Genomic DNA, 27,636 nt, shown 5'->3' with positions numbered 1-27,636 from the left:
ATATTAAAAACAGAATATTTAAGATAAATAAATTAGTACAGAACATTTTCAAGTATCGATCCCCAATATTAACGTCAGCTTGTAGATTTTCTAAATAGTTACTAAAAACATGTCTCACGTATAATTTTTGTTTACATCTCCTAAATTGGGGGCAAGAAATGAATCAGTTGTCAAAACTGGAGGCGAAAAACTTATATGATTTAATATTTTGGAAACTAATTAGATAAACACTCTAAATTGTAAAATTATTTTTGAATAACAGACTACATGATTTTTAAAATATACAGTAAAGTTTTCACTGAATGACGATTTCTTGCAATTTCATATTTCAGGTGCCCTGAAAAGGCATTGAGACTATCTTCTTGATAGTCAAAGAACCTTGCAGGTCATGCCATGAGATTTAGTAGTCTAGGCCCTAGGCAATCGACTTTGGAAAAATTCTGGCTGTTCCTGGGTACAATGAAAGGCAGTGTGCTGCATCCCCACCAAAAAAGGCGCGCTTAGGGTGAAATGAAAGGGGGGCTCGACCAGTTGATTTGTTGCCTACGAGTTGTAGGGATAGTGTGCGGCTGAAAGAGTCCAAAAGAAAAACATTCACAAAGTCTTGATCATTTCAGTGCATGTTCAGTTTGAGCCACTGTTAGGAGTCTAACATCATGTTACTAAATATATATTTATTTTAACTCACAAAGTAGATTAGTTATTTGAAAAAATAACATAATTGCTGATTTTAAAAAACAGCAATTATTTTGTGGCTTTAATAAATGTCTTATTCAGCCCTAATAATCATATAACTATTGTGTATAACGTATAACATGTCCACGTGATACCTATACAGAACGAGAAAATGAAAGAAAATGAAGAACTGTTTTTAATTTGAAAGTGTTACCACTTTCTTTATTTTTAATTTATTTTTCTGAATGTCTGATTTTCATTGAAAGTAATAGAATTTAGAAATTTCCTTCATTCACTTATCTCAGGTCACAATCTAAATGGCTTAAACCGTTTGAACCCCTGAATTTTCCACAGTGCATTCTGAATTGTATTATAAAACACGATTAATTAAAATACAACATAGCAGAAATTAGATACGACTTATAGGTAAAAGTATTACAACGATTTTAATTAATATCATAATATTCTAATAAATTTCATGAAATTTTAATTGTTCAGGATTCTTTGACAATATTGGATGTCTACGTGCGAATGAGGAACGTATTCAATTTAATAATTAAGTAAACAATTCTTATATACTATACGGTGTTACGTTCACTTTGGTCAATTGGAATATCTCTATCTTTAGTCACATAAAGCTATATTTTAGAAGGATCAATATTACAATTACTGCACGTAGAACAATACTTCTTCTCGGAGTGTCTCTAATTGTAAAATATTAAAATTGTAAAAGTCTTATTTAAATCACACGACACGTTCTTACTGTCTCTGCATTACAGTTCTCAAAAACAGAAATTCATGTTGAGTAACATCTACCAACAAGAAGAACTTGCTGAAGACTCCTTTGAGAACATGAGAAGAACGTTCACATTCATTTCAGTTCAGAATTTCAAAGACCATATTGTTTATCTCCATATTTAGGCGAAACAGATTCAAAAACTGCTCATAATGGAGTAAAAGTCTGATGTCACAGGGATAAAAATTTCGAACGGTTTCGTGCACCCGAAGAGAGTGGAGCAACTCGAGGGATCTCGGTCGATCATAAATATGTGATGCTCTCCCACGCGTGACTCTAATGCGATTGCTATACTGCTTCACCTACCGCCGAAAGTGTCGACTGTACGTGTAGAAATACATTTCTTTATTGTATTGGACGTATACGATATGCTCATAAATGCTGCCCACATACATGCCGACTTTGCACTTTCTTCGAGTATTCTATCGATAACCGTACCTCCCATAGATCCTGCCCAGTTGGGAAATAAATCACGATGTGTTGCTTGAGCTCATTTTTGTTTCGTATTGTGCATCTGGTGTCTTGGTTTAACGCCGTATCATAGAACACACTGGGGTATTTTCAATTTCGATTATTACGATCACAGATGTAGAGAAGTCATTTCCTATAAGGTAAATGTTTCAGTAGCTGATCATGTTCTGATGTCTGAACTCTAATGCTAATTTTATTACACTTTAAATTTGAATGTTAATGTAAAAAAATAGTTCCTGTTATATGATAGTATATTCAGGTATTGGAATGCAATTCACGAGTCTGGACATGCAGTTTTAGGTTGTCCATTTACTGGAGCATTTGTCACCTTAAGTGTTCGGTTACTGGCACATTTATCTTATGTTCGAAGCTTGGTTCGTGCCATGAAATGAGAGGCATTTTGATGGATAATTTTGGTTGGGTCAGAGATGAAAGTGAAAGAAAATGAGACGATAAAATAAGGAGTTTATAACAAGAAAAAGCAGTAGCTATTTAAAAATTTTGTGATTTTGTGATATTCAAGAATTTTGGGGGATAGAAATTTAAAAAATTAGTATGAATAAATACCTACGTATTAATTGAAAAGTGTATGGCATATTGTATTAGGTGAACAAATATAGCATCAAAAGCACTAACACTTAATGAAGAAACATTCTAATGAGATTGGCAAAGAAAAACTCATCTATGACAATATTATTTTTTTATGGTTCTTACTTGACTTGTATTTTTTTAAATGTTTTTAAGGAATCGTTTACTAATAAATTAGCGCAATTGATGAAAGGAATAGATTTTCCATAATAATAATTGTATGAGAAAAGTTGTGAGAGTACATCGCTATTAAAAACTCATACTAGAGTAAAGAAATTTTTAATGATAATTATGGCAAAATATATTTCAAACAAATTGGACAAATGCATAAATAATTGCTGAAACAAAAGCTGATAAAGTCCCATTAATTGTAAGAATAATGGATATTCCCTACGCCACAACAATAATAAAAGTAAAAAAGAAAAATTGAAAATGGAGAACCTACAGAAACAGTGATTAACATAATCTAAATTTTCATTTATTTATGTTACTGAAGCTAAACAAAAATTCATAAATACTCACGAAGTAATCACATAGGACACAGGAGTTAGGTACCTTGACACAAATTTTGTTTTTGTAACACATCGCTATTTCCTAATTTTCAATTATTTCTTGGAACTACTGCCGTATTTTCTCTCATAATTTGTCTCACTTATATTCCAATCTTTCAATGTTTCTAAATTAACCATTTTAAATGATCTTTCCCATTAAATAAAACGTTGAATTAATATAAATATCGAAATCCCACTGTACCTGGCGCAGTTTAAGAAAGTTGTACACGTTTCCTCAAAATAAAACAACACTTTATGCACGCCTACTTAAGAAAATGGTTCGAACACGATTCAGAAATCTCATTCTGCCTACATACATCGCCCTTATTGCCGAACACGCATGAAATGGAAATGAACTGCGACATAAAACTGCCTAGCGGCCACGACTGGGCTGAGTATTGAAATCTCGCTTAATCACGAGCAAACGCAAATGTGGGGGTTTAATTGCGATGTCAAGGGAGTGTGGCGACTTAATATGATCGGCGATTAGTCCCAGGTCCAACCGATCGAAGCAACAAGTGTAGCCACGATAACATCGCTCGCGCTTTAATTCCCTGTCCTCGTGATCGTTCCACCTCCTACGTTTTAATAAACGTCTCACGGTCGATCGTCGATTCTGCTGGTAGCAATTTACGAGTTTACGTTACATTGAATCGCCACGCGACGCCCACGCGTCTCGACGCATCTACGACCGATAAATACTGTGCTTGGGGTCACGTATCGATCGATTTAGAAAGCAGTACATTATTATTGTTCTTTGGAGGAATTATTAACCGTGGGTTTAATGTTCAATTAAGATTGTTAATTAGCGATTGGGGTCGACATTTGATTAAATTCGATTAATAATGGGATTAATATTTAAACAGAATTAGCGAGAGTTGGTGAGATCGATTCTTAATGGAAATTTATAATTATCTTTGCTAGCTAGTGGTGAAACTAATATGGACGTTGTTAATAAGTGATGGATATTTAAGCAAATGAATTAGTGAAGTGGGGCTGATATTCATTAATTTAATCGAAAGTGGCAACTAGTGATGGAGATATTTAGTAGAATTATTATCTAAATAATAATATTACCTGAATTAAATATTCCTAAATATTTTAAATTAAATCTTTAAATATTCTTATCTAGAATTTTGTAACTGAAACATTGTTTGTGATGAATAGACATACTATAATGACACATAATCGAGTAAGTTTTGACATACCAAAGCTTGCAATCGATATTTAAATTGAGTGTTCAACAACAGATTTTTAAAAATTTGAAGTAACTCTAGATATCAAAATAGGATGAAAATCAAGAATGAAAAAGCTGTGTTTAAAGCTTCGTCTTAGCGTTATTAGTTGTTATATAAACGTCTAAAATTTGCGTGAAATGTGTCTGACTTGGTACTTATTCTACTGCAGGCACGAAGTAGACAATAACCAAGTCAGACACAGCAAAGTCAATAAGTCCTAAAGCAAACACATATTACGCGAATTTTAAACATTTTCTCAACAATTAATAACTCTAAAACAAGGTCTCAAAAAGGTCTCAAGTATCATTCTTAGTTTTCGTTTTATTTTAGTATCTAAAATCACACCTTAAAATTTCTAATACTTGTTGCAGAACACCCTGTATGAACGACAAGGAAGAAAAGAAAATGTAGCCTCCACACCTTGCTCTACATACATATCTAGCATGTATATCATTTCTGAACGGTAACTCTGTAAAAGTACAGTAATTTATTCCACTCGAAATGTTGATCACTCTTAGCTGTTCATCGTCTCATCTTCCCCGATACAGTACACCCTGTGAACGAGCAACTCCTAGATCATCTTTCCTTATTCTTTTTCATGATTTTATTTCAACCTGCCTTGATTCAGTGGTCTTCTACTAAGCCTTTCACAATTTAATTTGACCTGGAGTTAGGAAAGATGTCTTGAGGCTGAGATATCTAGGCTGGATGATTTATGCAAACTGATCTCAATTATTCTACAGAAAAGTAGATACAGTACTTATAATTTTTTTCAAATATCTCAATATTTTAATCTTATAGAAATTTGTTAAATTCCAAAAATATTTAGTGCTATGGCTAAGTGCCTTGGACCAATTTTTTAGGAAATACAAAACAGCAATAATAAAACCTATTATTTATACCAAAACTAAGAGAATAGTTCATACTTTTGGAAATATGCTATATATTATTTTCTATATTTTTGTGAATAAAAAAATGCACGCTATATGAACGCATAAAAGTGTCTTATTAATATTTCTTGTGATTTTATTTTATTCTAACAGGATCAATTATGTGGATTAAGATTGCACTCGTTACCTTGAAGATTACAACAAATGTTCTGTCATAAGCAAAAATAAGACACGAAGTTTCATCGCGGTATCAGAACATGATGTCGTTATCTACCCTCTCGAAACGAAAGCTTCTGAGGCTGGATCAGGTTCTAGGTCCGTTATCTCTTCTCATAAGATGGTATTTCGAAAAATCGAAATATTAATTACGTAATGAACGTGACTCGAATGAGTATGCGTAGCGTATAGTATACAAAGCAAATTTTAAATGCAAAGTGGATAAGATACGTAAGAATGTGATTGTGTGCGAACACACGATTTCCTTGAAACTATAAACATGTATGCAATATTTCATTTATGATTTTACGCCTTGGTAATGCATAGTTTTGAATAATTCGTTTTATTATCTAATCATTATACTTTTTATTTTCGAATTTCCTAAATTATGGTCTAACAAATTTATGAAGGTAGTAAATCTTGGAAATCATGCATTAAAATTTTAAATTCCATCCTTTACTTCCTACAAGATTCATAAAAAACTGAGCAAAATATTTTATAATAATTAGATAGCTACATATATACTTATATATATATACATATACATACTTACATATACATATATACTTATATTAATAGACAGGGTGAATTATTTAACCGTATCACCTGAATTTCCTTGTGAATTATTTCTTGTAATGAAAAATGTTTGAAACAAAAGTTGTTAGATATCGAGAGTATCCTCATTGATATTCTGCTCTCGATACCAAACAACTTTCGTTTGAAATTATTTTCCTATATCAAATAGCTTACAAGAAACTTCAGACAATACAGCTGTATCACTCACCTTGTATCACAAAACAGAAAAATGATTTGGTTAAAAGATTATATAGTAACACTAATATACGAGCATCTAAATATTATACCTAGGTATATTAAATTACAGTACAATTAAATTTCTTTTACCCACATAAATGCGTTTTGCCACACAGGTATATACAATCTTCCAAACATTATATGGAAGTTAATAAAAATAATATCTATTGCTAAGAATAAGAAAATAAATAGAAGATTTACTCTCAAAATATTTAACTCTTCTTAAGAACAATTTGTCTACTGACAAACCGTGCTTCGAATTTGCCAAATAATTAACCCCTTGCCGTACTTTGACGAGCCTGGCTCGTGCACTTTTTACAATATCCTCGCTGCCGATTACGCGGTAACACGTGATGAGGATTTTTCACAAGTAACCGATCACGCGCCATCGCGTGAGGCGTCTATGTTCGTTCAATAGGAACTTTTTTGTTGGCAGTTTGAGGTAGCTACACGTTTCAGATCGGCAGCAAAGGTGAAAATATTAGGAAAGAAAATTGTACGTCAAGGGGTTAAAAGAAGTACACCTTCAAATCGAGTCGAATGATTTCTTCTTAATTATGTGCAACCATAAATTCTATCGTGGAAACGTTGCCTTTTCTAATAATAGTCCCGCGGGTCGCATCGGACGAATTTTAATTAAACGGAAAGCAGTCATTACACGCGCGCGCGTCCTTCCAACGCGTGCATTTACGAATTAAGTGTCATTCACCGTGCGTGCATCCTGACGCAGCCAAGTCCTGCGGGAGCACCGACGTTTCTCGCGATTCTCTGTTCATCGCAAGCAAACAACATGAGTCAGAAGCAAACGCGCTGCTCCTTCCAAACAGACGCGTATCGTTAATATTCGAAGCATGTGCTCTCTCGATGCAACGTCGTTATTAACAATGAACGACACTCATTGTCAGCGAATAATTTTTGTTCGAAAGCAACGTTTACATAATTATTATCGTTATTATTACTATGGGTTAGTAAATATGGAAAGAAACGAATATTATTAGTAGACTGCTGATTTTTATAATTTTATATCTTTGTGGCACAGTTGAAGAACTGGTACAGAAAAATTTACTTCATTTTTCAAATGCTGTAATTTGTATCTTATTTTTTCATATTATCATTCTTGAATATTATATGCATTTTGTAACTTTTAGAATTTTAAAAATTCCATGAATGTATAAAAATTTGCAATCTAATCCTCAGACTAATTTTAAAAATTTGTTTTTAGTGTATATTAATTCTGTGCACTAGGCGACAATGTGGAAACACTAATATCTTGTTTATGTTGAAAAGACAACCACTTGACTATACATTTTTCTTCTTAGTGCACTGATTTTGTTAGTTTTTGATAAATGCTTTAATAACTATTAGATTTGTGCTTCTTTTAATATATTATTATATAATGTACTTATGTCAAAATGCAATGTTTTGAGTTGCTTCTAAAGTTTGATCTTAAAAGATATCGTAATCAAAGAGTTAACATAATTAAAAATTTCAGAAGATGAAGGTGTTTAAAATATTAAGTTTGTAAGAAATTAAATTTAAAAGTTACTCTTTAGTCTAGAAATATTTTTGCAGGATTCAACAATAACTGCTTAAGTCCCAATCTGCTTGTTTCTAAAGGATGAAGCACCCATTCCTCTTCTCCATCTTTCTCTTTCCCTTTCTCATCAAAGTCGAAAGTGTTATGCATAAAATTACTCAAGGCAAATTAATGTTACGTGTAGAGATCCTGTCTAAAGAAGAGTTCAGTTATTGGAAGATCGATAAAGGTATACACATAAGAATAATTATATGACTGATAATCGTAAAATCTTTATACGAGCCAATTACTGGATTTGTGAGAGCTTGAGGGAATATAGACGGCATCGGGCTAACAAGATAATGCTTGGAGGTACTCGATCTTATGAGCATAATTGGAAGATGACTTAATTACTTGCTGTAACGTTCATGAACACGCTTGTTCCTTTTTCGTGCATTTTAAGCTTGCAAAATTGAAAATATGTAAAGATAAATCTTACATGTCTTAAGTACAAGTCTTTCGTATCATTATAATTAAACACGTCAAAATAATCATTATATTATTAAAATTATTATGCTATATACACGAAAATGTAATTCATTGACCTATCAAGCACACGTGTTTAAGACGTATCCACACAGTTAAGAATATTAATTCACCTAAGTAAAAATGTAAAATTGCATCAACATTTTCTAGTAAAAATTCATACAAAATTCTATTCTGTGTAGAATTTTTTCTGTTCTATGTATCACTGAGTGTAATTTAAATGGGGTTTTAGTAAAACTACATTAGTAAAACTAATAGATTTACATTTAGTAAAACTACTCACAAACTATTTTTCAGCCTTGTTAATTTAATACTTTTTTACCTAAAATAAAGAGATGATTTGATCTATGTAAAAAAATGTATGTGACAAAAATATGATCCTGTAAACATAGTTCTCCTTGAATAATTTATCTTTTTCCTGTAACAGTTTCTTCTAACTTCAATAAAAAAAGTTATAATTTGTTCTAGTTGCACGAATTACCTTCTATAATATAATAATCAAAATATTAAAGAATTTTGAATATGTCTATCAGCAGATACATTCAAACTGTAAAGTTGTCTTAATTCATATTATAAACTAATAATCAATTCTAACTAATGAAGAAAGTTCTAATTAATTTTTTAATTTCAATTTTTGTAATTTATTTATTATTTCCTTGACAAAATTGAAATCTTCCTTAATGAAACGCATTAACTTTCACTTACTACTTGAATTATTCACTTTTCTAGATATCCCTGATATCACATACATTTGAGAACGTTTTGTTCCAGACATTGAACGATCTTGTTAGCTTAGAACAGTACATAGCTCAGGTTTCTCTTAATTCGATTGCAAAGATAGATCGAATTTATCCCAGGGTGTATCAGCTTCAATAAAAAGTTAAGACGCAGTTAGTCTGAAAACTGGACCGGAAGTGGTCGGTGGCAAAAACGCACGTGTCGACGATTCACGTAAAAACCATCCTTGCACAGTGGAGTGCCTTGTTTCCTGTGAAAGTGTTGGTGTTGCATCAACACTTTCTATGTTCTTGAAGGTGATTCTGCATGTACCAACATTATAGGCAGCTTTTAACGCGATAAGGGAAATTTTCACTTGGAATATAAATTTCCCTCTTAATTAAGATCATATTTTTCTTCGTAGGATTTTATGTACTAATTTATTTGCACAGAACTGATTAAATTTTGAAATTTATTAGAGAAGTTCTTATTTTCATTTAGTCCTGATGTCTAGTCTGAATAGAAGTTCTGTTATATTCTGTTAGAAGATTGTAAAATGTGTGATATATATTGTTTTTTATCCTGTAGTTTATGTGGTGGAATACGTATTAAGAGCAAGTTTAATAACATATGCCATTTACGTGTATTCATCATGAAATACAACCCTCAGTGGACATGCTAGTAAATACGTATGCATAATAGTCGTAGTGTGTAATGCAAATCCTGTTACTCTATTATGAAAGGCAATTTGATTTATAAAAGTTATACACTATTTGTTGATTACTCTTCAACTATCTCATAAGTACGTGTATGAAGTGTCAAGAATAAATTTCATCATCACGGAAAATGATTTATGAACTATGTAAAACATCAACATCTGTATTAATAACATATTCACATTAAATAACTCAATGAACAAACTGTATAATGGATTGCATTATATCTACAGTAAATTATACAGTGGATTAATAAAATTGTTCTTAATTGCTTTCTAAGAAATTTTTAGAGCTGCTACAAATTACATATAATGCATACATCTTAAATTAAATAATTTCGTTTTCAATGCACTTTGAAAGTTATTTAAAGAATTAACTGAGTCATCGTACAATTTATAGATCTTGTGTCTTAACGAGTTTCAAAAGTATTAAATGAATAATTTTTAATTTTCTTTTTAGTTGTAGGTTCGTAAAGGGGTATGAATTCACAAAATTTTTAATGTTATTACATTTTTGTGTTTCTATATTCCAAAACGTATTATTAATGGTGAATAATTTTCCAATTATTGGAAATTATAAATGGAGACATTTATGTGACGTTCGAGAAGATACTCTAATTGTACTCCATAAAATATTATCAAAAATTACTTATGCAGACATATGTAAATAAGTTTACAGGATTTTGGTACCTGAGTAGATTGTCTTAGGTTTAACAAGGAATGGTATAGATTTTTATACATGAATCTGAAGTTTGTCTCACAAAAGTCACGAAAGTAAATTGAAAATTGCGATTTATCGTCAACTAAGTAATGTGTCTTGTAAATTTCAAGTAAGATACTTGTCTTCTTTCCTTCAAACAAAACAGTTTATAAAAAACAGATATCCTTTGCAACAGAACGATTCGTACATGCATATTAAACAGTATTAATATGAACCACTTAACAGATAAAACAGCAAACTAAAGTATCAATTAAATCATTTAAATACTAAAGCAGTACGTATTAATTACACGATAGGAAAGACAAAAATTCTAAGTCTCGCTTATCATCCTATCCCCTCTAATTCTGCCTGGAAGCCGAGGAATTGCTACTATCCTCTGTATCTCACCTCAATACTAAATAACGAGCTTAAGCGTTAAAACGTAACACGACAGTCTTTCAAAGCACGAGAGGCTAGCAGACGATAAATCTGTCTTAAAAGAATCCTTTTAATTAAATAGAAAGTGCCGCGAGCGAGGAAACTGGATCACGAAAAGAATATAATGCTGACTATAAAATCGATTACCATGGCTTACTAACCATGGTAGGTACAGCGAGTATATAGTTTTTGGGTCACGGGACATGATTTCTACCAATGCAGGAAATGTCGAAGGATTCGAGTAAACCGTTGCACACGTGCTCTCGCGGAAGAGATTCGCGTGTCATAAATCTGCGTTATGATCGCAGGCGCAGGTTCACTTGTGGCTAAAAGTGAGTTGTTATTTCCGCGGAAATGTGTCTAAATTATTATTGCCGCGAGGAGAACCGAAGGAACGACAGCTGAAAAAGAAAACCAGCCTTGGGTCATCAGCAACATGGAATACGGAAAAACAGCGGTGAGCAATGACTCGTAGACGGAATATCTTTGCGTTCCACAGATCGTTGATATCGACTTATTTTTGTTATTTTAATACAAATCAGATACGGTGCTTGGAAAACGTACTAAGTATCTGCGGTTGCAATTTTATCTTGCTTCTTTATAGTATGTAATTTCTTCTAATAATTTATTACATGCCTAACGTTTTCTGGATTGCAAGACTGCAACGTGATGACAGTTAGAATCTCATTCCAGACTCTTTGGTTTAATTTGAAGACTATTTCTCGATTAAATATAGAAAACTATTTATGTAGGATATCTACAAAGTTATTTCATGTGTGAGAGAATATTAAAGATCTAACTTTAGGGAAAAGTAGAACTAAGTACTTATTTTTATCTTCTGCAAAGAATGTACTGTTAGCTTAAAAAAGTAGTTTTTGAAAATACTTTATTTGGATTTTCAACTTTATACAAAGTGTCTGAAAAGTTACTGTGTACTGAAGTGCTATATGTCAGACTGTAGTGCATAGAGATATTTTGCATAACTCCTCGATATCAGGATAAGTTCGTGTATTAGTACTAAGTTCATTAGTCGCAATTTTTGCAGGCAGATTTTAAGTAAATGTCTTTTGTACCAATCATATGAACCTATATTTCAATATTATTATTCTACTCAAATGAACTCTGTTATAGATTACTGCTAATTTAATTTATTTCAGTCTTTTGAGTACCAAGGTGTCGATCTATCAGTAGTAAAACGTAGCACTAAAGTTACCACAGATCTGTCCATCAGTACATACTCTACATTTCTTCTAACTGCTAACTTTTTCTACTGTTAAATACGTGGAAAAGTACAGCTTTATTTTAGTCGATGAACTTTGGAAGGATTTTTCGATACGTGGAAAAAATTTCAGCAATTTTTGTGGCGATTTTCTTGATGCATGAAATGTACATGAACATTGGCCTGGCAATTTTCATTATACCTGTGGTTAGGAGCTTGACACTAAAAGGGTTAATGTGGGTAATACAGCAATAAACATGTTAAAGAATAATTTCTATAATCACAATCAGCATAATAATCTTCACAATAATCTGATTTCCGCAGTGTTTCCCTGTGACGCATCCTCATCCACGGGGAACCCTTTTACCTAGCCCGACGGATATCGAAATCACCACCCTTATCGCGGATTCCCAGCAAGAGTAAACCTACTCTACCTGAATGCCTTCAGCTTTTACACGAGGCCGACAGAAAAATGGAAAAAAAGGGACACTGTATAGATCGTACTTTCTTTTCCATACGAGTGGCTCACTGGGAACACGAGGCCAGATAACGCGCGATGTGAACGTGGCATAATCTTCGAAGCGTTACGACCCGAGAGCAAACTGGGCTAACAGTTCCCAGACCGCAGAAGAGCGATTCCCCATCTCAAAGCAGCGGCTACGCTGCTGCACTGTGGCCTGGTGCATGAGCGCAATACAGGACGCATGCATCGGCATATGTGTAAGACTGGGTCGAAGATCTTTTTCATGGAGCTCGTTCCTCGAATTTTTCGAACGCCGCTATAAAGAGCTTACGCATATTTCAACCTTTATCTTCTCTCGTTTTAAAGACGAATATGTGAGAGCATAATTTACGCGCGAGCTATGTGGGAAAGATGTAATTGGTGCATGCTCTGTTTGGGATCCTACTGAGAAGTTTAGTCAAAGAAATTGCGATGTTTTTGAGAGGTATGTGGTTTTATGTAGATTTTATGAGTGGTTTTATGAGATTATTCTATCATAGGGTATGATAGAATATGAAGGGAAATTTGTTATGTAGAGTAGAAGCTCTATTATGCGAAATACCAGAAGATTTAAATTTGAAGCACTCTTTTAATAGCTGGTTTGCTATGTTTGACAGAGTATTGTTAAATAATTGTTTAAGTGTATGGTAATGTTTAACTGAATTCTTATTGTTATTGCATAGAATATTCAGAACTTGCATAAAAGAAATTGTGAATAATCGGGGTTCGGTTAATAAAGGTTTTATCTATATTTATATCTACTATAATGACATATTATGTGAACTTTTTTGTATGAAGTATTCAGTAACCATTTAATTAAAGAAGAAGTGTCTTTCTATTCTGATGATTGGTATGATTTCGATCTTGACAATGGTACCAAAAGGTTCCTTTGAAATATTGATTATAATTTTAATTCGAATGCAATAATTATATTTGCATAGTCTTCATAAATTCCTGATAAAATGTTGTGTGTGTGTGAATAAATATGAAACAGAAGAATAACTATTTCTGAGATATACAGTGATTCGCAGATTCACAGGTACGTTTAGAAGTATTCAGAAGATTAGAAGATTCGATAGAGTTTCATTCCAAGTACTTACATTCACTTAATTGTGAAAATTACTGTGCAGAACTTTTTTTTCTTACTTGTATTATTTCGTATTTTCGCGTTTAAGTCTTATCAAACTCTCTTAATGTTAATACAAGAAGTACAGTATATTTAGAACCTGAACTTCAACCTATGGATATTAATTAATCCTTTGTGAACAAGTTCGCCAGTCACTGTAAATTACTTTTTATTTGATATCAATTTTATAATTTGAATAGATTAATTTACTATAAAAGATAAAGAAGAATACCCAGTACATAGCTATTTTCAAAATTTGTACACGTCTCATCATCAGAGAACAGACGTGTCTACAAATTAAAATGGATGATATAGACTCTCTAAATAACAGGATTTTAATTTCATAAACCGACTTCATAAATTGTTTCCTAAATCCAAAGTATGTGTCTTGAATTTTTGTACACCCTGTGCATAAATATAATTGAAACAAGTAACCCACTAAATTGCAACTGCACTGGTTCCGTTCGATGCATAAGAACCGACGAATGTAGTAATATATTTGGCGGACGGAACCGTAATCTTAATGAGATAAGTAAAGGGTGCATAAAATACTTTAGTTACAGGAACACAGTTTTCGCTTCCTCTCGCGATGTCGAGAAGAAGATATAATAATTTTTGAATTTATCAAACTGCATGCATTAAACGCTTGCCTGAACGTACCATTAATCTCTGGGCATTATAATCATCTTGTAAGCTTTTCGCGACTGTATTGCAACTTTCTCCAGGCACGCTAACGCGGCCCCCTCAACCTCTAATGCATCCCAGAGATTGCCTCTGTGGAGGTTTAGTCTGCAGTTAAGCGATCCGCTCGATCGAATTGTGGAAGAATTCCAAGGCGTGACTCTGTTTTCAAAGACGCTGATACCCCGTGAAAGTAGACTTATTGTCAGGTTACAACGAACCGAGCTAATTAAATCTCCACCTTAAGCACAATATCGTGGAATGCTGACGAGACTGGCACTTCTTAAGTTTTCTTATGCATGGACTTTCTAGTCTTTTGTGATAGCGAATATGCAGTTACAACAAGGTGGTGTTTTACATGGAACATGTTTTAGGTATTTTTGGTTATAGCATGTTATTGTTATTAATTGTCAGTAGCTATTCTTACATCTTCGATTTGTTATTATATGAATTGGTCTCATAAATATGGTTTTACAGTTTATAAGCTTGTTGTTTATATGCAGCAAACTCATAGCGAGAAAAGCCTAGGTATGGTTATTCGTAAGGAAGAAAGAATAGCCTAGGGGTAGTTCTAGTTGAAAGTTTGAACCTAAGAGGGATTTTTCTCGAAAAATTGTATTCGAAGATTTATAGAGAACGAGTTATTTGAAATTTTAAGATTTTATATTTCAGTGCTATGTGCTATGTGATGATTGTGATTTCATATTTCATGTCATAATAAAAGGAAAATCAAGTCGAAACTGCCTTTGCGACTTTATTTTCGAGTTACTACTTGCTGAGAAAATATTTGAGGTACGTGTGAAATGTGTCTGACTAAAGGTCCCATTCTACTGAAATCGCTGCACCTGATCTGACCAATGCATGCAGGCAGTAGAATAAGTCCCAAGTCAGACACAATTCTCTCTCACTTTAGGTGTATTTTTCACAATGAATAACTCAGAAACGAAGCTTTAAGCAGAATTTCGTTATTCTTCATTTTCGTCATACTTTGATATGTAGATTTACACCACAAAATGGTTGATATTTATTATCAAATACCCTGTGTATCGTATTTATTTAAAGTACAGTTTAGAAATTTTTAATCTGTAACATTGTTAAATTCTGTGTATGTTGAATGGTTTTTCAGGTAAGAAAGAGTAGGAAAAGAGTTAAGGAAGAGTAGGTTAAAAGTAAGAATGTAAGATTTGAGGAAAATGGCGGTATTTTAAAAGATAAAATTAAATTCCATATTCTTGATTTTTGACTTATTTTGATATTTACAATTACTTCTTCAATTTTTCCCTACTTAAACAACCCCAGTGAAACATCCTGTATGTTTTCCTTTGGGCCACCACTGTATGCAAACAATTGTAAAATACATGTACATATATACATTACACACTATGTGTTACACTTAAAGAAAGGTGAGATCATAATACCCCTTAAGTTTATTGTGAAAGTGTGAAAACTACCACGCACTGTAAACCGCAACAAGAGTAAAAAGCCACAAAGAGGAACTGCATACAATAATGAATGGAGTAGATGCTAGCATAACGTTATCATTCAGTCTCATTCAGTGTGGTAACATCAACCAGTACGAACGAGAGCATTTAGAGACATATATATTGCGAGTAGGAAGAAACAAATGAGCGTTTATTAGCGTTTACTCCTTCGGTTAATAGGTACCTCGAAGCGTAACTTCCTGATTGGGTACTAGATTATGAGATCGCTGCATTTTCATGCAGTTCTAAGCATGACAGTGATTATAGTTTCCACTAGATCGTTTTAATATCTTTAAAAAAGTTGGAATGTGGAATAACACCAAACATATAATATATGCATCGAATGGCAAATAGGAAATTATTCATATTAACAATACTTAATTCGATAGTACATAATATTATACTTTGAATAAAATGTACCTGTAATGACATGACTTTGCAATTTATTGTGTCTCTAAGGTTGCATCTAAAAATTATTCACTTTTACTGTAAAAAGTTAAAAAATCCTTACTTCAAAGCACCCTACATTTGAATATTCATTTTGTTTCTTTTAACAATCGCTGGCCTATACAATCCACTATAATGTAATCCCAGGCGTATTTCCTTATTGCAAGTCGATATATGTTATGCTAAAGACGTTTGTACGCCAATCGGCAAGTAGGTCGAATGTGAAATGGACCTCGATAACGAAAGTTTCGGTCGTTTTTTCGTATCGTAGGCATGCGTGTTTAGAATTTACATTTGCAGTATAAGTAAATGGATTCAAAGTTTTAACATAACCATGTTGATACGTGCAACGTGTCATGCTTTCAAAAGATTTGATTTCCTTCTACTTTCAAAATTCAGGTCTCTCAGAAGGTTCTTCTAAAATTTCAGTTGAATAGTTGAAAATACTTTTAAAATATTAATATAGATTTCCTCAATAATCTTGACATTTCTTATACAATTCCTCTTATGTTATTTTAAGTTCTTTGGTCCAAAGATCTGATCACCCAAATTTCAAAAAATCATACTTTCTATGAACTCTCTCTTCTATATAAATTCATCTTTGACAGCACTGTCCACTACTTCTCATACACCCAGTACATCCTTTCCCAAGTTCTCGTCACAGCGTTCCCGCATCCAGAGTATCAAGATTTGCGTCTAAAAGCTTTGAAAGGCTAGGATCTCAAGTATAGCAGTTACTTTCGACATGCTGGCTAGAGAGCTGAAGTAATCCGAAGCGTTGGACTTCGTATAGCGTGAAGCATAGTTCGCTCGGTCCGTGGAAAATTAGACACCTTTCCCGCTTACTTTCCATGGTGGGTGTTCATAACACCCCTGTGACCGAGTAATAACACGTTCCCGCGTCGAACCGTTTCATTGACTTCGAGAAAAATCCACGATGGCGCAAGGTACATCAGATCTTTCTCATTTCCATGACTGCATGCCTCGGTACGACCTTGCGAACGCGATCACGCGCGTGCAATGCATTCGCCAAATACTATGAATCTTTCTTCGCACGTGTGACCTTTTCTCTCGTCCTGGGTGTATAATGCCCAGCGTAGCGTGAAGGCGTTCGTAAACACGTGCGTAAATTGTGCGTTGGGTTTAGTAGACGAGGTGTAGATAGTCTGACTGAAGCTTAAAGAGAGCAGAACCTCGATTAATTGATCCTCGAATATTCGAAGTTTCTGTTATTTAGGGATGCGCATATTTGATGTAATAACAGTAAGAGTAGGTACAGTAGAACATCGATTAAGACTTTGACCACGTCTTTGGGAATCTTTTCTATAGGTAATTAATTCGATGAGAAATTCCGCTTTCTTTAGTGATATTACTGTATCTTCTAGCTTTATTTTAGAGATTATTTAAGGTAAAATATTTTCAAAATCCTTTTTTGGATAGCTTGTCACCATTGCCAGCAAAAACTAAAATATCTGAAATAAGAATTTCTTTTTGATTCGTGAAGTAGAATCTATTAACTACAATGTATTGTAGGATTTTTTTAAATTTCATATGTGCTTATGGAATTACAAATTTATGAAGTTGTCTTTCTTTTGGGAAGAAACGATTATTTCAACCCTACTTGCTACTATTTTTACAATTTTAAAAATTTGTAAAAAACCTATGCTACATTGTAGATAATAGTGTTAATTTCTGAATCAAAAAATTTTAAGAATTTATTGAATTCCAAACAATTCAAAAACAAATTTTTGTTTTTGAAGACCATTTGGACTTGGTCGTAGACGGAGGATTAAAATAGAACAAAATGAAGTAATAACGCGCTACAAAATTATTCCTCAAAAGAAGAATCCTGTCTCTGAGCTTAACACTGCTTTTCTGTCAGCTTATAACACGTATCCTACCACTTATTCACAGCTTCACGAGCTGCATAATAACTTCGCCGAGGATGTACATGTAAATGACCTTGCCACCAATAAAGCAGAGTTAAGACCGCGAAACGTCAGCATGATATTTTAAGCAGGCACAAGAAAAACGTTAATCTATTTTTCAATGTGGTACGCGTGATTTCCAGATTACAATGCACGTGTTCAGAAGTGCATTGTACTCTCGTTGATGAGGAGCTACCAAGCGGGTAGCACGACGACGCTGTGGGCGTGTGTATGCACAAAAGGCGAACAGATGATGGCCATCTTAGCTTCCCCTGGAACGAGGGACTGACGTAATAAACAAAACGACAATCTTAAGGAAGAGGAGACGAACAAGGAATTCGAATCGAACGCGATAAACTTTAGTCTCGTGCCTTTTTTGCTGATGTGCAAATCGGGGATGAAGACACGGCACACACCATTGCATGCAAATGCAAATCGTTCGAATACAAAAACAAGAGCTTGTTGATTGAGTAATAATAGAGAACCTCTTATAAGAAGAAATGCTTGTGATATAACTAATTTTTTTATATGATGAAGAAAAAGCAGATAGTCAGAAAATTGTAAAACAAGTTATGAAACTTATTAATTTTAAATGTTATGAATTTTGGTACTATGTTGCCTTTTGATAAATAAAATAATTAAACTAAATAATTTACTACAAAAGTAGGTCGTGTTTAAAAGAACATGCTGTGTTTTTAAATAAAGTAAAATGATAAGACTTAGATATTTTGTATGCAACTACAATGGATAATTTGGTAGTAGTTAATTTCACATGTTATAATCCAATTGCTTGCTACAAAGGTCTTTGTTAAATTGCAGATTAGAAGGTTAAGCGAACAATTGAATGAAAGAAAATCACAGAACACAGAGCAGCTGTTTGTAGCTTTCGTATAATTACATGCTGCGATATTTATTTCATGTTTCACTGCGAATACTTAGTACATTCAGTGTGCGGAATAATGATGGTGTTTGTTTTCAATGCGTAGAGAAAGGATTTGTTACCCCACGACTAGGACTATAACTCCCTATTATTAGCTCTAATTACAGAATAACTTAATACTAGATCTATTAGAACGTTCTTTTTAACTACAAACTCTCATATTTAATTTTTGATAGAATAGAACTTCGATTAACTGGCTTACAAGTAGCATTAGGCACATCTGAAGCATCCCTCTAATGGCAAATATCATTATTTGCAGGATATATGAAATTATAGATATAAATTATATAAATTTTAATTGATATTCTACTGTATTATTTTTGTCATTGCACAATTGAGATTCTATTGTACATTTAAACTTGTAGTTGTTACAATAGTATATTCTTAAATATTTTATTATTGATTCTATTTATTTCTAAATTTTTTAAAGATGTTTTTAAACTGAAATTTTTGATATAATTGGCAAAGTCGATGTTTAAAAAAAATTGATCCAAAGTACAATGTAATTATTCTTAGGCACCTGTAGCAATTAAATTATTTAATGCTTTAAAATGAAACTACTAAGCACGTTTACTTTATGAAAATTGCGAAAGTAGTCAAGGTAATGGACTATGTAATATTTTTAAAAAGCGACCCGAAAGCTTTCTAGTAAATATTCATAGTAATGTACCAAAGTGGCCTCATAATCATCTAAAAGGCTGTGCTCAAGTAGCCACGTTTAATGGGTAGGGTACCCATCACAAAGTACGAGTACAGGCCACATCTGGTGCGATACAATTTGGAGCACACATCTTGCCCCATCTTATTTCACCTACTTACAAGTAATATTTCTAGCACGTCTACTCTCCAAAAGTAGATCTGTTATTTAAAATTTTTTATCGAGAGCCTTAGAATATTCTGAGAGCCTCAGCATATTCTGAAAGCCTTAAAAATATTTTGGTAAACTGTGACTCTAATGAACAACTTCTGTATTCGTGGATTGTTAATTCTGCTTTAGTGTTTGCATTCAATACTGCTTGTAATTTGTGTAGAATAAAAAATTTGAAGTTGCTTTCTTTGGCTCAGCTTAATATGGTCTTGAAAAGGAAATAAAATAAATAATTTTGTGGTTCCAAGAAGGATAAACGACTGGTCAAAGCGTAACCACAAGAAATCATGGCAGTTAAATTCAGCGCAACACGTACTAAAATCATGCTATAAAAAATACATAGGTACATATTTCTCCTACAGAGGAATAAAAGTCAAATATCGTATCAAAATTTGCGACATGTTTCCATTTCTCTGAATAACTTGTATTATATTTTCAATCCTTTAATTTGATTCTAAATCCTCGATTCTCAAACAATGGTTTTATTTGTTTCGCTTAATTTGATATTAAATGTAATAATAGAACGACTTATTTATGTTTCATTCCTCGAGGTACAGAACAGAAACTAAATAGACGTTTTATTACTTTGATTTAAAGAGGCAATTTGGTGGAGACATTTTTGGAAATAGAACTACTCGAACGTAAAAAATGTCCCTACGCCAATGTGCATGCTCACACACAAATCCAGCTGAAACCATTTAAGTCAGCCCTGAAACGATAAATCTTCGTCCTGCGGGGGAGTTAAGGACATTTACAACGTGACCCCGTGTGTCCAAAGTGTCCTAAACGAGTGAAACGGTTTACCACAAATCCCAGCGACAGTTTTATACGTAGGTATGTTCCTGACTTCCCCTGCCCTACGTGCTGCCGAATATTTTGACCTGGACCGCGATGGAAAAGTATAGGATAGACCTTTGAGGGAAGACTGACCTGAAGTACTCTCAAATCAACAGTTACTCACTGTCAGAGATCGTGTGCTTGATTGCTACAAAATGCTAGTATGTATTCATGTATTCCTTCGAAATCATATATTGTAACGAAAGAAAGAACGTAAAATTTACTAGAAGTATACGAAATTCGTAAAAAGGGTAACTGAAATCCAAATTCTGTCAAACAGTCAGTCACATTTCTCGCAGAATTAAAAATTCGATGCCAACGTGCGAATTTGTATCAGGAGAATATAAATACTGAAGAAGTATTCCGAGTTTCCCGCCAATTCAGCAATTTTTGTAGTCTGACGTCATTTTCCAAAAAATCTTCCAAGTTTCCCGCCAATTCGGCAGGATTTGGAATCTGACGTAATTTCCAAAGAATCTCCCAAGTTTTGGATGTCACTTAAGAAACCAAAGAATTTTTTCCAAAGTTGTTGGACGACACCTCATCTGTCTCCTTCGACGACCTGCAAGAAACTGAGACCTCAGGCTTGCAGTTTCTAGCTTGCACTACGCACTCGTGCACCCCAAAATTCCTTTGTAAATTATGCACACTTTTAAACAAATGTTTGTTTCCAAATGTCCTTTTATTTCAAATGTAAATAAAACTAACTCTTTTCTCTCAAACTAACAATGAAGGTAAATGATCGTAAAACGTTTTTCAGTGACTCCATTATCGCCAGATGAAGTACCTATGTGGGGAAGTGTCTATCTATTCATTCATCTAAATAAAATTCAGATCTATTAGCTCGAACAGAACCAATTGCCCAGGCTATAAAAAATATATAAATAATTTCTGCTTTCGTTTCATTCACTATGCAACCTCCAATGGCCAACGCACTATATTTTTCTAATATGTGTGCATAGCTATTCATTTCGTTCTTATCATCGGTATCCTGAAGTCGAGGGTAATCGAAAAAAGTAGTCGAGATCGCTCCTGTCTCCACTGTTGAAGTAAAATGAAAATATGTGGAGTAGCAGCGGTTGAAAAAGTGGACGAAAGGTCGTCCCTCGGAGAAGAAGTTGAAGCACTGGGGAGAATGCACTCCGCGGTAGAGTTACAAGTGGAAGCGAAGAGGTTTCGAGTGTACGTGGATAATTGAATAGGTTGTTTTAGCAGGAGCTTCTTGCTCGAGACCATTTTCAGTGCAGCAGCTCTACTAAAACATTTATTTATACATGATACGAATGAGCGCAATTAAGTGTTGTTAACTTTAAACACTGCGTTAGCCTTCCCTCGTCTCGGTGTACCTTGTTTGAAAATTTATAAGGAATTACTACTTAAGGGGAAATGAATAGCCAGAGCGCTACCAAGCTGTTTAAGATATAATGGTAATCATTAGGATTTTAATCAGAATCTCTTTGCAAGTGTAGTATTTATTGTCCTAACAAGAAATGCAGAATTTATTACTTTAAAACTTCTTATTTATTTGCCTAATAATTCTAGAATTAATATTTTCTCATATCATTTTTAAAGTATTGTTTTGCAATACTATTTTTTATTAGGAAGTACTGGACTTACAATATTGTAAGAAAATATTCGTCATTTTATTTAAAATCAATAAATTGGAATACTTTTTGTATTAATTATATAAATTTGTATATGTTCAGGTACCAGTAATTTTCTGATCTGCCTTTTAGGTGGAGTAATTGGTCGAAAAATGCAGAGAGATAAAAGTGGCCTCCCTCTGATACGCAAAAAAGGATTATACGAAGAACGCATGGTATTTGCTTGCAGCTGGCGTCGGAACCAGACATGTTTAATTGAATCTGTGTTCTGTCACATTTTGTAACAAAATACGCGATTAAGCTTTTCGTTTTACACATGTATCGTATGTGTAATTTGATCTTGAAGGTTCTTTCAATTCATTTCATTCAAACAATGATACTTTTTTTCTCTCACGCGTAATACATTTAAATTTATTATTATTTGGTTGATTTTTACTTGTCCTTCAAAACTGCATAATAAATTTAGACTTAATTTAAAAAGAGAATAAAAAGGATTAGAAAAAGGTTCTGTGCGTTTCAAAGTTGTCTACTGGAAGAGAACAGTAGTTGAAATAAGATTAGCAATCAATAAGTATCTGCCAACTAAACATTCTAAGTGACACTTTCTCGTTTCCTATTATAAATCATAGGTAATTTATTCCCAAGAGCTTGATTCGCTTCTGCACAGTTGAAACGACTGCGATCGTAAGTTAAATAACATTGTTACGAGCCAACTCCAAACGTAGGCACACGTGTCGTGTGTCCTGTCAGCTGTTGGCTGTCCATTCGACAGCTGTAAGCAAGAGGAAAAAGAAAAAATCTTGTGACAAGTGTCCCAACTATAACCTGTTGTAACGAAATTGTTCATTCACTGCAAAGGCTGTACTAATTTATGACGACGATCAAAAGGAAGTTTAAAACTTAAATGATTGCAGGAACACTATAATGTTACAAAAAGGAACATTATCTTCTACTCTTAAATCTATAGGGTGGAAAAAAAGAGATTATAATTTTTAGGGTAGATAATACTTGCTAAATGGAGCAAAAAAGTCCTAATAAAAATGGGGAAAAATTAATATTTTCAAAGTTATAAACTGTCTCTTATTTCTGCTTCAGTGAGTGACTTGCTCACTTTAAGAGTTATTCTGTCCAGTTATAGAGGAAAGCAGTAACTACAGAAAAATATAAATTGAGCTTTTTACATTTTTGAATAATTTTGAACATTTTGTGTCTTGTTTTAGTGCAAAATAGTCGTAAAATATTTTTAGTAGATTTCTTCTATAGTTGGGCACAGTATTGTACCACGTGGAAATAATGGATTACTTTATCATTTCTTCTTTTTCTGGTTAAAAAAGCTTTTGAAATAATCAAATCACTCATTTAAGTAGAAACAGAAAATGGTTTATAACTTTAGGATCTTTCTGTCACATTTGGCAATTATCTATTATCTCTCCTGAAAGTTGCAAACCTTTTTTCCTGTCTAGCTTGTAGAATTAAAAGTTCTTCAAAGTTCTAAAGAATTCAAGTTAGACTTCTTCTTGTATACACATATGCAGTTATAACAGACATATTCCAGTTTTCGATCACTGTAACAATATTTGACAATGTGAGCATTTATGTGAGTTCCCTTCGATAATCACTGCTTTTATCTGCGAGGACCTAACCAACCAGTGCATCGATAATAGAAAATATTTGAGGAAGTATTAGATAAAAAATGGAAACATCTGCGAGTAGAAGCGTATGATTGGTGGTTCAAGATCGACTATCGATAGATACAGGAGAAGCAGGGTTCTTATGTTTTCTTAGGACAGCTACCTGCTGTATTGAATTTCCCTTGGAAAGAGAAAATTCGAGAACGGGCTACTACCCAACGAGCTGATGTTATGCGACGCGTTGATTTACTACTTTTACTCCGCCCAGGAAAACGTTCGAATGTTCCTGCAGACAAATAACAACCTTCTCACAGAATTTCTGAAAGTTTCAAAGAGGATGTCGTGACGTGAATATCAACTGACTTATCCGTGTTTCCTCTATAGTTAACAGATGTTTGGAGTAAATATGTTTTAATATTTTCCCGAGATTTATGTTACACTGAAACTTACAGGATTTTTTAATGTTGGAGAACAGTGGTTTTCTGTTAAGAAGTCATTCGTGACTTTTTATTTTCTGGAGTCTTTCGTTTATTGGCTGTCATTTTTTTTCTGATAAGTGAATTATTATGGTATTTTGTTTGAGAAAAATATCTCTTATTCTCTGTAATCTCATTATTAGACACTAATGATTCGTGTAATGACTGCAAATAAATACTACTAAATAAACCTTCATGTTACATTGAAATGAAACTTCATAAATAGTGTGTAAAAAGTACCTAGTATTTAATACTTCAAATGACTTAGACATTCCTCAAAATTAATAAAAAACATTACTGACAATTAGAAGATTAAAAATCGCGTTATAGTAATGTCAGTTTCAAATTTATTAGTTTTAGATATTATATTTCTAATAAAAAACAAAAATAAACGATTTAATCATATGTAAAAATTTTGATTAATTTAGTATGTTTTAACTAATTTGCATGAATAAAATTAAAAAAATTTTTAACGAACACGTAATAAACGAAGACCAAGTTAAAATTATGAAAAGTTGAACAGAACATTTTTCAACTCAACGTTTTTACGAAACTATATTCTACCTAATTTAATTTGTGAATTACATTTTACAGTTCCGTGAAAAAGTCTGAAATTTACTGTGGCGCGGATCGCGTTAGCATAGGGTCGAGTTTAAAGAGGATACCAGAAGAGGTTCAGAATACGAAAGCACATAATTATTCAATCAGGACGACGAGTAGCATTGTCGACCTACGCTTTATTACACATCGTCTTTCTAATGGTTCAATGGTATGTGCTTGGTTTAATTTCGTTTGACGGCTCCACCCGTGACGTCTTATTATCGAATTTATTGTTTGAGTGCCTCCACCTACCCGCAGCAGTTTAAGCAGTGACATAAGGTGAAATAAATCACGTAGATCGCCTTGAGGACCGAGAGTGGCCGCGTTCGAATTTATTCATTTCCTTCTTCTTTTAACCACGCATGGACAAAGATTTTATTGCTGTGTGGTACGAGTATTTGGAACGACGTTTTATGTGAAAAAATTGGATGACATCAATGACAAGTAGAAGATTTCTGAACAAATATTTCTGAGGATATAAAAATGAAACAGTAGTTTCAGGACTAGTATCGTTTTGATTCTAGGATAAGACTGCTTTTTTATTAGACTGGGCGCCATCTTCTTCCAAAGACGTTTCGAGAATTTATTCACAAAATGGCGAAGACCATATTGAAATTATTGAAGGGCAATAGGATAACTCAAATAGCACAAAATGTATGGTCACAGATTGAAGCTAAAAATGAGACTTAAGATAAATAAAGTTTTGGCATAATCGTGAGAAAAATATATTGAAGTAGGTTGTTGGTCTTGGTATTTCAGATGTTAGAAAGTGATATATGTTTTGAAAACATTTTAAGGTTCTCAAAGAGTACCTGCTCTATAGTAAACGGATTAAATTACCGCTGTGTCATAGTTCTTGACATACCACTAACATGCAAATCGACTGGACCTATTTCTACAAATATTCAAGATGTTTGAAGCTTTATAGAAGTTAAGTTAGTAAAATCAAACTACAATATATTATATTATAATCCACGCTAGGTGACAATTGTTAGAAACATTTTTCTAAGATACAGCAACATGTAATCCATCTATAAATTTTGCAAAGTGCACCCAATTTAGAAGAAATGGATTTGCAGATTTCTGGTGGGGTTTATACCATGGTTTATAATAATAACAATAAAGCAGAACAAAGATATTATGGAAAGACAATTTTTGTGAAACAAATACTTTAGGCTTATTGCAGAGTCGTTATCAATTTATATTCAGTTAAATGAATATGACTTGGTAATTATTTCCCGGTCTAGACTTAATTTTAGAGAATCTAATGACAACAGAAGAGATCAGAAGAGTCTATTCAATGATATTTGGTCATCAGCAATGTCAAAATCGAAACGAGATGGGAAATTGAAGGACATTATTAACATTCCATTCTTCTCTCATGCCACTACCTTATACATTTATATATTTCATATTGCTAGCCATTTAAATAGTTCTTGGATCTCCTTATCGAGGACCAATAAGCAAAACTCCAAATCATCAGGTCAAGTTATTTTCATTTAAAGGAGCATAAAACTTTTACTCCCTTACTTAATGGATGACTCATTTTAATCCCTATCGAGCGTGCCAGTTCCAAGGCTCAGCAGAGGATCAAGCATCAAAGAAGCATTAACATATGTATAACAAACAAACAAAAGCTAAACGACTTTTCAAAAAGTCAAATATTTCCTTCTTCCAAAACGGGATCTCTACGCGAACAGAACTCAGTGAGTCATGCTCCCAGCTACATGGAAAAGAGGTGTAGGTAGGAAGACCAGTTATGGACTAATTGACAAGGAGCCTACATTCCCTGTTTCGACCAGCCTAAGAGAAATTCAAATCGGTTCATTAAGAAAAAATTGACAACGCTTTCCTGACCTTCTATTTCGGCCGCGAATCCCTTCGAACGATGGAGCATCGCATGCGATCCATTCATTATAACCCACAAACATACCCTACAAATTGCCGTATCGTAAATCCAGCTGCTTTCACCGACCTCTGATTAAGATCGCAATTAAAATAATTTACCACGATCATATTCTTTTTGCGATGCTGATGGTATAGCGTTGAATTGGAAAGATACAATCGCGTGGCGATAGTTAGGCCCGTACTCGTCGTAATTCATCAAAGGCGTTCCTATAATTAGCAACGCTGGAGATGTATGCTGACGCGTGAAAGGCGCGAAGAAAGATCGATGAATCCGATCGAACAGGCATAAGTGGCGTGGTAAATCGAATAATTCAAACAGAGCATCCTGTATTAGATGAATACTGAAGGATTTCTGCAGGTTGAACACAATAGGGAACAATTTAATTCCGGCGCTGAGAACGAGAGAGTGATTCAGGTTTTTATAACTTCATACAAAACGTAGAGCCACTTTTATGGTTCTGAAAATGAAAGTTCTCGAGGAAATTGTTTCATCTGAAATGGAACGTGCAGTAATGCAA

The 27,636-nt window shown here is 33.5% G+C and overlaps 1 protein-coding gene across 4 annotated transcripts in view; it reads right to left on the bottom strand.

The window, feature by feature from the left end:
* The window catches only part of LOC143178604 (protein sickie-like), a 117,051-nt gene that overhangs the window by 11,368 nt on the left and 78,047 nt on the right, over positions 1 to 27,636 (bottom strand). The window lies entirely within an intron of this gene.

The sequence above is a fragment of the Calliopsis andreniformis genome, chromosome 4 (genome assembly GCF_051401765.1).
Source record: "Calliopsis andreniformis isolate RMS-2024a chromosome 4, iyCalAndr_principal, whole genome shotgun sequence".
In the NCBI taxonomy this organism is placed as follows: domain Eukaryota; kingdom Metazoa; phylum Arthropoda; class Insecta; order Hymenoptera; family Andrenidae; genus Calliopsis; species Calliopsis andreniformis.
The sequence above is the reverse complement of the archived record's forward strand: the minus strand, read 5'-3'. Positions and strand labels throughout refer to the sequence as shown.